Source organism: Tupaia chinensis, unplaced genomic scaffold, assembly GCF_000334495.1.
Source record: "Tupaia chinensis unplaced genomic scaffold, TupChi_1.0 Scaffold143646_1, whole genome shotgun sequence".
NCBI lineage: Eukaryota > Metazoa > Chordata > Mammalia > Scandentia > Tupaiidae > Tupaia > Tupaia belangeri.
In genome coordinates this window covers 657216-664199 of record NW_006203494.1, presented here as the reverse complement: position 1 = coordinate 664199, position 6984 = coordinate 657216, and the positions used below count along the sequence as shown (strand labels likewise).

Sequence of the window (6984 nt, the reverse complement as noted above, 5' to 3'; positions counted from 1 at the left end):
GGCCCAGAGGCGCGAGGTGGCCCGCGTGCACCGAAGGCGCCGGGGGCGTGTGCGTGCGTGCCCAGGATCCCGAGGGGAGAAGGGACTGCGGCGTGGCCATCCCGCCTGGGGGGTGATTTCTCGCTTTCTCTCTGTCTCTCTCTCTGGCGAGCGCACGCGCCCCACAGCAAAAACCTCTCTAAAAATAAAGACGTCGCTTCAGTCACTGACCTGGACGGCCTTTCTCGGCGCCCACTCGGTGTAGTTCCTGTGTGCGTTTCCACACAGGCTGACCAGGAGGTCGCGGCGGGGGCAATCCGCAGTACTGGAAGCTTGCCCGGTACCAATTCTGGAGGTAACCCCAACGGACAGCGAGGCCACACAAGCACTCTCCGGCCAGCAGGGCGCACGGTGAAGGGGTTAGACTGCGAGGTGGCACGTCCCCAGCGGAAGCCACTTCTAATAACCCTGACATAACAAAGGACTAAGACACACCAACTCCTGGTCCGGAAAGCGGCTCGAAGCCCAACCAGATCCTCACATCTGGGTCTGCGCCAAGCCCATAGAGTGCCGCACCCCTCAATGCACGCCTTTTAGGAAGAAACAAACGCAGTGTGCGCGCGAAAAACCGCTCGGACCCCTCTATACCTCATTCTACTTTCCTAACAGTCCACGTGACCGCTAGAGGATACTTGGAACTCCCCATCTCTCTTTAACAAGGTCAGGGCGCCGGGACTTGGAACTCCCAATCTCTCTTTAACAAGGTCAGGGCGCCGGGACCAACGATCACCAGCTGCCCAAGTACCAAAAAATTATGCTTCCGAAATCTCTTGATGTCGATTCCGCACGCAGAGCGAACGAGCCGCCCGGCGTGTGCCACTCACGACAGAAGCCCTTTTTGCTGGAGGCTGCCCACAAGCAGCGTGGCACTGCCGGCCCATGCATCTTTTGGTAAAGGTGAGCTGATAGCTCGAGCCATTTACTTCATGGCTCTGAGGCTGACGAGGGCGGTTACAGCCTTCTGAGCTGGAGGAAGTGTTCACGCAGAGAAGCTCTATTTTTCCATTTTGTTCTAAAGTCAAGTCCAGGCCCGTGCCGTATGCAAATACCGCAGTGCTCGCCGGGAAGGTGCGGGCGGGCGCGCAGCGGGGGCGGAGCTCGCTGCGGGATCCCAGCCTGGCGGGGGACGCGCGTAACTAGCTGTGCCTGGCAGGGCGCTCCGAAGCCGCCAGGGACGCGAGAGCAGCGACAGGCGGTCCGCAGCACGTGGCAGTCCCAGCGCGGAGGCCAGACCAGTCTCACCGGCAGGCGTGGCTCAGACTCACCGGAAAACGGACAGGGCTAGGAGAGCCGCTGGCCTGAGCAGGACCAGCTAGCGGCATAACGATTACCTCGCTGGCCTCCCGTGCACGGTTCGAGCCCCCGGACCCGGAGGCTTAAAAGGCAAGCGCGCTGCCTGTGCGTGCCTGTCGAAGAACCCGAGGAGAATGGGGAAGGGACTGCGGTGTGGACATCGTTGCTGGGGGGTGATTTCTTGCTCTCTGTCTCTCTGATCCCAGAGAGCGCAGACCCCTCCTACAGCCAAAAGCTCTAAGAAAACGATGGTGGGAGGAGATTCCACAGGTGCAGCCTGAAGCCACTGGTCTAACGGCCACACAGAAGGTACAGCAGGTGGCCTGTCAGTTCAAATCCAGACTGGTGGCTTCAAACCCATGCTGGCAAGTGTGTACCCCAAACTGCCAAGGAGAAGGTGGCATGGAGAAAGGACCCCCTAATATGTGTGTGTTGTTGTTTTTTTGTTTCTTTTCTTTTGGAGAGGTTTTTTTGCTATAGGGCTCCTGTGCTCGCCAGGAAGACAGAGAGAGACATAGAGACAGAAAGCGAGAAATGACCCCCGGGGGGATGGCCACACCGCAATCCCTTCTCCTCCATTCTCCTCTGGCCACGCACACACACGCGCGCGGCGTGAGTTTAAACCACTGGGTCCGGGACTTGACCCGCGGTCGACTACACGGGAGTCCAGCCACACAGCCATTATGCTGACTGCTGGTCCCCCTAATGTATTTTCTAAGGTTCTTGAAATAAAAGGTCTATTTCCATTGTTACAGCCCAGAGTAAGGAGGAAGGCTCCAGACTTGGTTGTGATCATGACTGACAGGGATCGTGAACCAGGGCCATTGGTCCTCTGAAACTCTCACTGGAGGGAAAGGTAGGTTTTCACTTCCACGTGTGAACCACGATGTGTTAGGGGCTGGAAACTGCTGGCCCGCCGGGAGCAGACTCCAGGCACCCGAAGTCAAGGAGACGAGATCATGCCCTCTTGAACCAATCACTGAACTGATCACGTGCCCGGGACCTCTGCCTTAATTTTGCCCTTAAAAACGCATGTGGGGGAACCAGCAGTTAGCGTAATGGCTATGTTGCTGGACTCCCACGTAGTCAACCGTGGTTCGTGTCCCGGACCCGGTGGCTTAGAACTCACGCCGGGCGCGTGTGCGTGCGTGCCCAAGATCCCGAGAGGAGAATGGAGGAGAAGGGATTGTGGCGTGACCATCCCCCCTGGGGGGTGATTTCTCGCTTTCTGTCTCTATGTCTCTCTCTGTCTGTCTGGCGAGCGCACGCGCCCTATAGCCCAAAAAAAAAAAAAACGCAGGTGGGGGGACCAGCAGTTGGCACAATGGCAATGTCGCTAGACTCCCATGTAATCGACCGTGGATCGAGTCCTGGACCCGGTGGCTTAAACTCACGCACCTCCCGTGGGGTGATTTCTCATTTCTGTCTCTCTGTCTGTCTCTGTCTTTCTGGCGAGCGCACGTGTCCTGTAGCAGAAACCTCTAAGAAAAGAAAACGCGTGTGGGGACCATCTCTGGGAGACCGGGTCTTTTCAGCGTGAGCTTCCACTCTCCTTGCTTTGCGCTTTGCAGTAGAGCTGTAGTTTCCTTCATCACATCGTGTACCTAAGGTTTGTTTGTTTATTTTTAATTGTTTAATTTTATTTATTATTCATTTTATTTTCATTTGACCAGAGAGAGAGAAAGTGAGAAAGCAAGTCGCCAGGCCCAGGACTTGAACCATGGTCAGCCACATGGGAGTGTCCAGTGCCCTAACCACTACACCACCTGCTGGTCTCTATGGTTTAGTTTATAGCGCTTGGGTGGGCAAGCCTGATTTGAGTTTGGTCACGAAGGGGTGACAATGGCTTGGCCATCCCTGCCCCTCCCCCCCCGGTTCCCAATCTCTCTTTCTGTCTCTCTGCCTATCTCTGTCCCTTCTCCTATAGCAAAAATCGAAATAAAAACAAGAGCTCACAGATATGCACCTGGGTTGAGAGAGTTGTTTTTTCTTTTTCCAAGAATTATTTTATTTAACTTTATAATTTGACCAGAGAGAGACAGAACGAGCGAGTAAGCGAGAAAGCAAACTACCAGGCCTGGGACTTGAACTACTGTCGGCCATGTGGGAGTCCTACGTCCTCAACCACCACGCAGCCTGCCTGCCCTAAGTTTTGTTTTCTTTTGTTTTGTTTAGTATTACTTCTTGGGACCACCAGTTGGCATAACGGATATGTCGCCAGACTCCCATGTAGTCAAATGCGATTCGAGTCCCAGACGCGGTGGCTTAAACTCACACCGGACACGTGTGCATGTGTGCCCAAGATCTCAAGAGGAGAATGGAGGAGAAGGGATTGTGGTATGGCCATGCCCCCTGGCGGGTAATTTCTCACTTTCTGTCTCTCTGTCTTTATGGTGAGCACACGCGCCCTATAGGAAAAACCTCTTCAAAAAAAAAAAAAAATTACTTATTTATTGACTCCATTCATTTCTTTAATTTGACCAGAGAGAGGCGGGGGTTGGGGGAGGAGAGTTAGAAAGCAAGCTACCAGGCCCAGGCTTACGAACTGTGTTTGGCCAGGTGGGAGTGTCCAGCGGTCTAACCAACACGCCACCTGCAGGTCCTATCCCACAGATAGTTTCTACCACAGGGAGTTTTCCATATGAAGTTTTCTTTAAGATGTGGACGAGGGGGACTAGCAGGTGATATGGTGGTAGGGGTGGTGGAATCCCACATGACTAATCATGGTTCAAGTCTTGAACCTGGCAGCTTGCTTTCACATTCTTCCTCTCTTTGGTCAAACTGAACAATAATAAATGGGGAAAAAAAAAAGATGCGGAGGAGGATTTGTCAGTGATGACACACAGGACAGAAGACTCACCTCTAATGTTGTAGTTTTGAAAAAGGGTAATGAATTACTACATTACAAAATACTATTTATATAATTTTAAAAATTTTTGGAGAGGTTTTTGCCATATGGCATGTGCACTAGCCAGAAAGACAGAGACAGAAAGTGAGAAATCACCCTCCACGGGGGATGGCCACGCCACAATCCCTTCTCCTCCATTCTCCTCTACAGGATCTTGGGCACGCACGCACACACGCCTACCACCGGGTCCAGGACTCAAACTGCGGTCGACTACATGGAAGTCCAGCAACATAGCCATTACACCAACTGCTAGCCCCTATAATTAAAATATTTTTAAAGTAGGAGCTGGTAAGTGCAGTGGACTCCCACATGACTGACCGCAGTTCAAGTCTTAGACCTGGTGGCTCACTTTCTCCCTTCCCCTCACTCTGTCCCTCTCTGGTCACATTAAAAACAAATACAAAGGGGCCCAGCAGAGTGCTGGACTCCCCCATGGCCGACCGTGGTACAGGTCCCGGACCTGGTGGCTTATTTTCTCACTTTCACTCTCTCTTTCTCTTGCTCTGGCCCTTCTCTGGTCGAAATTAAATAAATAAATAAAGTTAAATAATTTTTAAAAATCTTAAAAATATTCTTGCCGTCTCTGCTCCACATATATATTCTTTTTTGAGAGAGATTTTGTTTTAGGGCGCGCATGGTCACTGGAGAGAAGAAATGGAGAAATCACCCCGCGGGGGACGCCACGCCACAGTGCAGCCTCCTCCATTCTCCTCTTGGGCTCTTGGGTGCGCACGCACGCTGCATCCGGTGTGAGTTTCAAGTTGCTGGGTCCAGGACTCACACAGCCTTGACTACATGGGAGTCCAGTGATGTAACCTTTACACCGTCCGCTGGCTCTCCCCGAACCCCTTTTTTTCTTAAGAATTATTACTGGGGGGGGGGGGGTAGCAGCTGGCGTGGTGTTTAAGGACGCCGGACTCCCATATGGCCAACCGCGGTTTGAGTCCTGGACCTGGCGGCTTGCTTTCTCACTTTCTCTCTCTCTCTCCCTGTCCCTCTCTGGCCAAATTAAAATAAAGAAAGCTAAATAAAATAATTCTTAACAAAAGAATGCATGTAGGGAACACGTCGAGAGACTGGGTCTCTCCAGCATGAGCGGCCCTCCTCTGCACTCTGCGGGCCTGTGGCTGGGGGGCGAGCCTGCTTTGAGGGGGGTGGCAGCACTGAGAAGGCACACACAAGGCAGGTGTGATTTCTCCAGCCACCAGGCAGCCACGTGGCACTGCAGCGCCTTCACCCCTGGCCACCCGGCCCCATCCAACAGCTCCTGTCTGTGAAGGCAGCCGTCTGGCACACGCTGGCGGCAAGCACGGGAATGGGGGCCTACGGGAGCCAGGGCCCCCCCAGCTTGTCTCCTGGAAGCATCATTTCACTCCTCTATCGACTCATGCTCACGCACGGAATAAACCCCCAGGTCCCCACTGCGGTCTGCACGGCCCAGCCTCCCTCTCCAACCTGGTGGTCTCTCCCCAGCGCCTTCGGCTCTGGCCACCCTGGAGTTCGCTCTTCCCCCAGGCAGTGCGTCAGCGCCCCTCGGAGGAGGCTGGGGTATCCCGTACTCTCTCCTTGGTGTGTTTCTGACTTACACAGTGAACTCACACAGGGATGTTACCTCAGCCACTATTTACCCAGCATCTAGCAAAAGGCTTGGCCCACGGTGAGACTCAGTAAACATTTACTGAGTGAATGAATACCCACTTGATCTGGGTCTTAAGATGTGGAAGGGCAGCAGGTGGAGTGATAAAGGTGTTGGATTCCCACGTGGCCCGCTGTGATGTGAGGCCTAGACCTGGCAGCCTGAAAATCCCAGACCTGGGACACGCAGGTGGTGGTGGCGATGTCACTGGGCTTCCACAATTTGAGTCTCGACCCTGCGGCTTCATGCTTGGTGTGTGTCTGTGCGAGGCTGCCCAAGCTCCCAAGAAGAGAATGGAGAAGGGGTGGCAGTGTGGCCATAGCCCTGGGGAGGGTTTCTTGCTTTGTGTGTCTCTCCTGCGAACATAGGTGCCCTATAACAAAAATCTCTCTGAAAAAAAGGAAATCACACAGGGCACCTCTAGATTTCTAGAGAGAATGGATTGCCATGCCCGTGGGAAGGGGTGATTGCCCACTCCCCGTCTCTCTAGCAAGTGCATGCACTCTGGCAAAACAAAACGAAGACGTGGGGCCGGCAGGTGGTGTGGTGGTTAAGGCACTGGACTCCCACATGGCCAACCGTGGTTCGAGTCTGGACCTGGTGGCTTGCTTTCTCACTTTCCCTCTCTCTTGCTCTGGACAGAAAGAGTATGAGCTTGTCAACTATAAAATGTTTTGCGCACCCCATGGAGGAGGAAGGGCGCAGAGGCAGGGCAGTAAGGCTAGGGAGAAGGCGGGTGCCCGACGGGACTGGCCTCCCGGGCAGTGCGGGGCCGACACGGGGCCGTCCTGGGGCTATCTGTGGTTCGCCCTGTTACTGTAAACCCCGCAACCCCGGGAGGCAGGCCTGGCCCACACACCTGCAGAACTGAGTCAAAGCCGCCCACCGAGCACGCGCTGGCGCCCAGCCAAAGCTAAGGACGGCGCCGGCTTTGGACCCGGAGCGGAATCCGAGCGGAGGTCCGCACTCGCCTCTCCCAGGAGCGTCGCTGAACGACTCCACGACCGCAACGCGCGGGCAAGCGGCTGGGAGCCCGCGACGCCGCGCACGGCTTGGCCCTGCTCCTGCACAGCTCGCCTGCTGTCGCCGGGCCCTCGCCCAGCTCCCC

General features: G+C 54.7%; 1 non-coding gene across 1 annotated transcript; it reads right to left on the bottom strand.

Moving 5' to 3' along the window:
* Positions 1–745: 745 nt before the first annotated feature.
* LOC114005333 (U11 spliceosomal RNA) lies at positions 746–879 on the bottom strand. Its single transcript, XR_003547204.1, has one exon. It is a non-coding gene; the product is annotated as a U11 spliceosomal RNA (small nuclear RNA).
* Between the last annotated feature and the right edge of the window lie 6105 nt (positions 880–6984).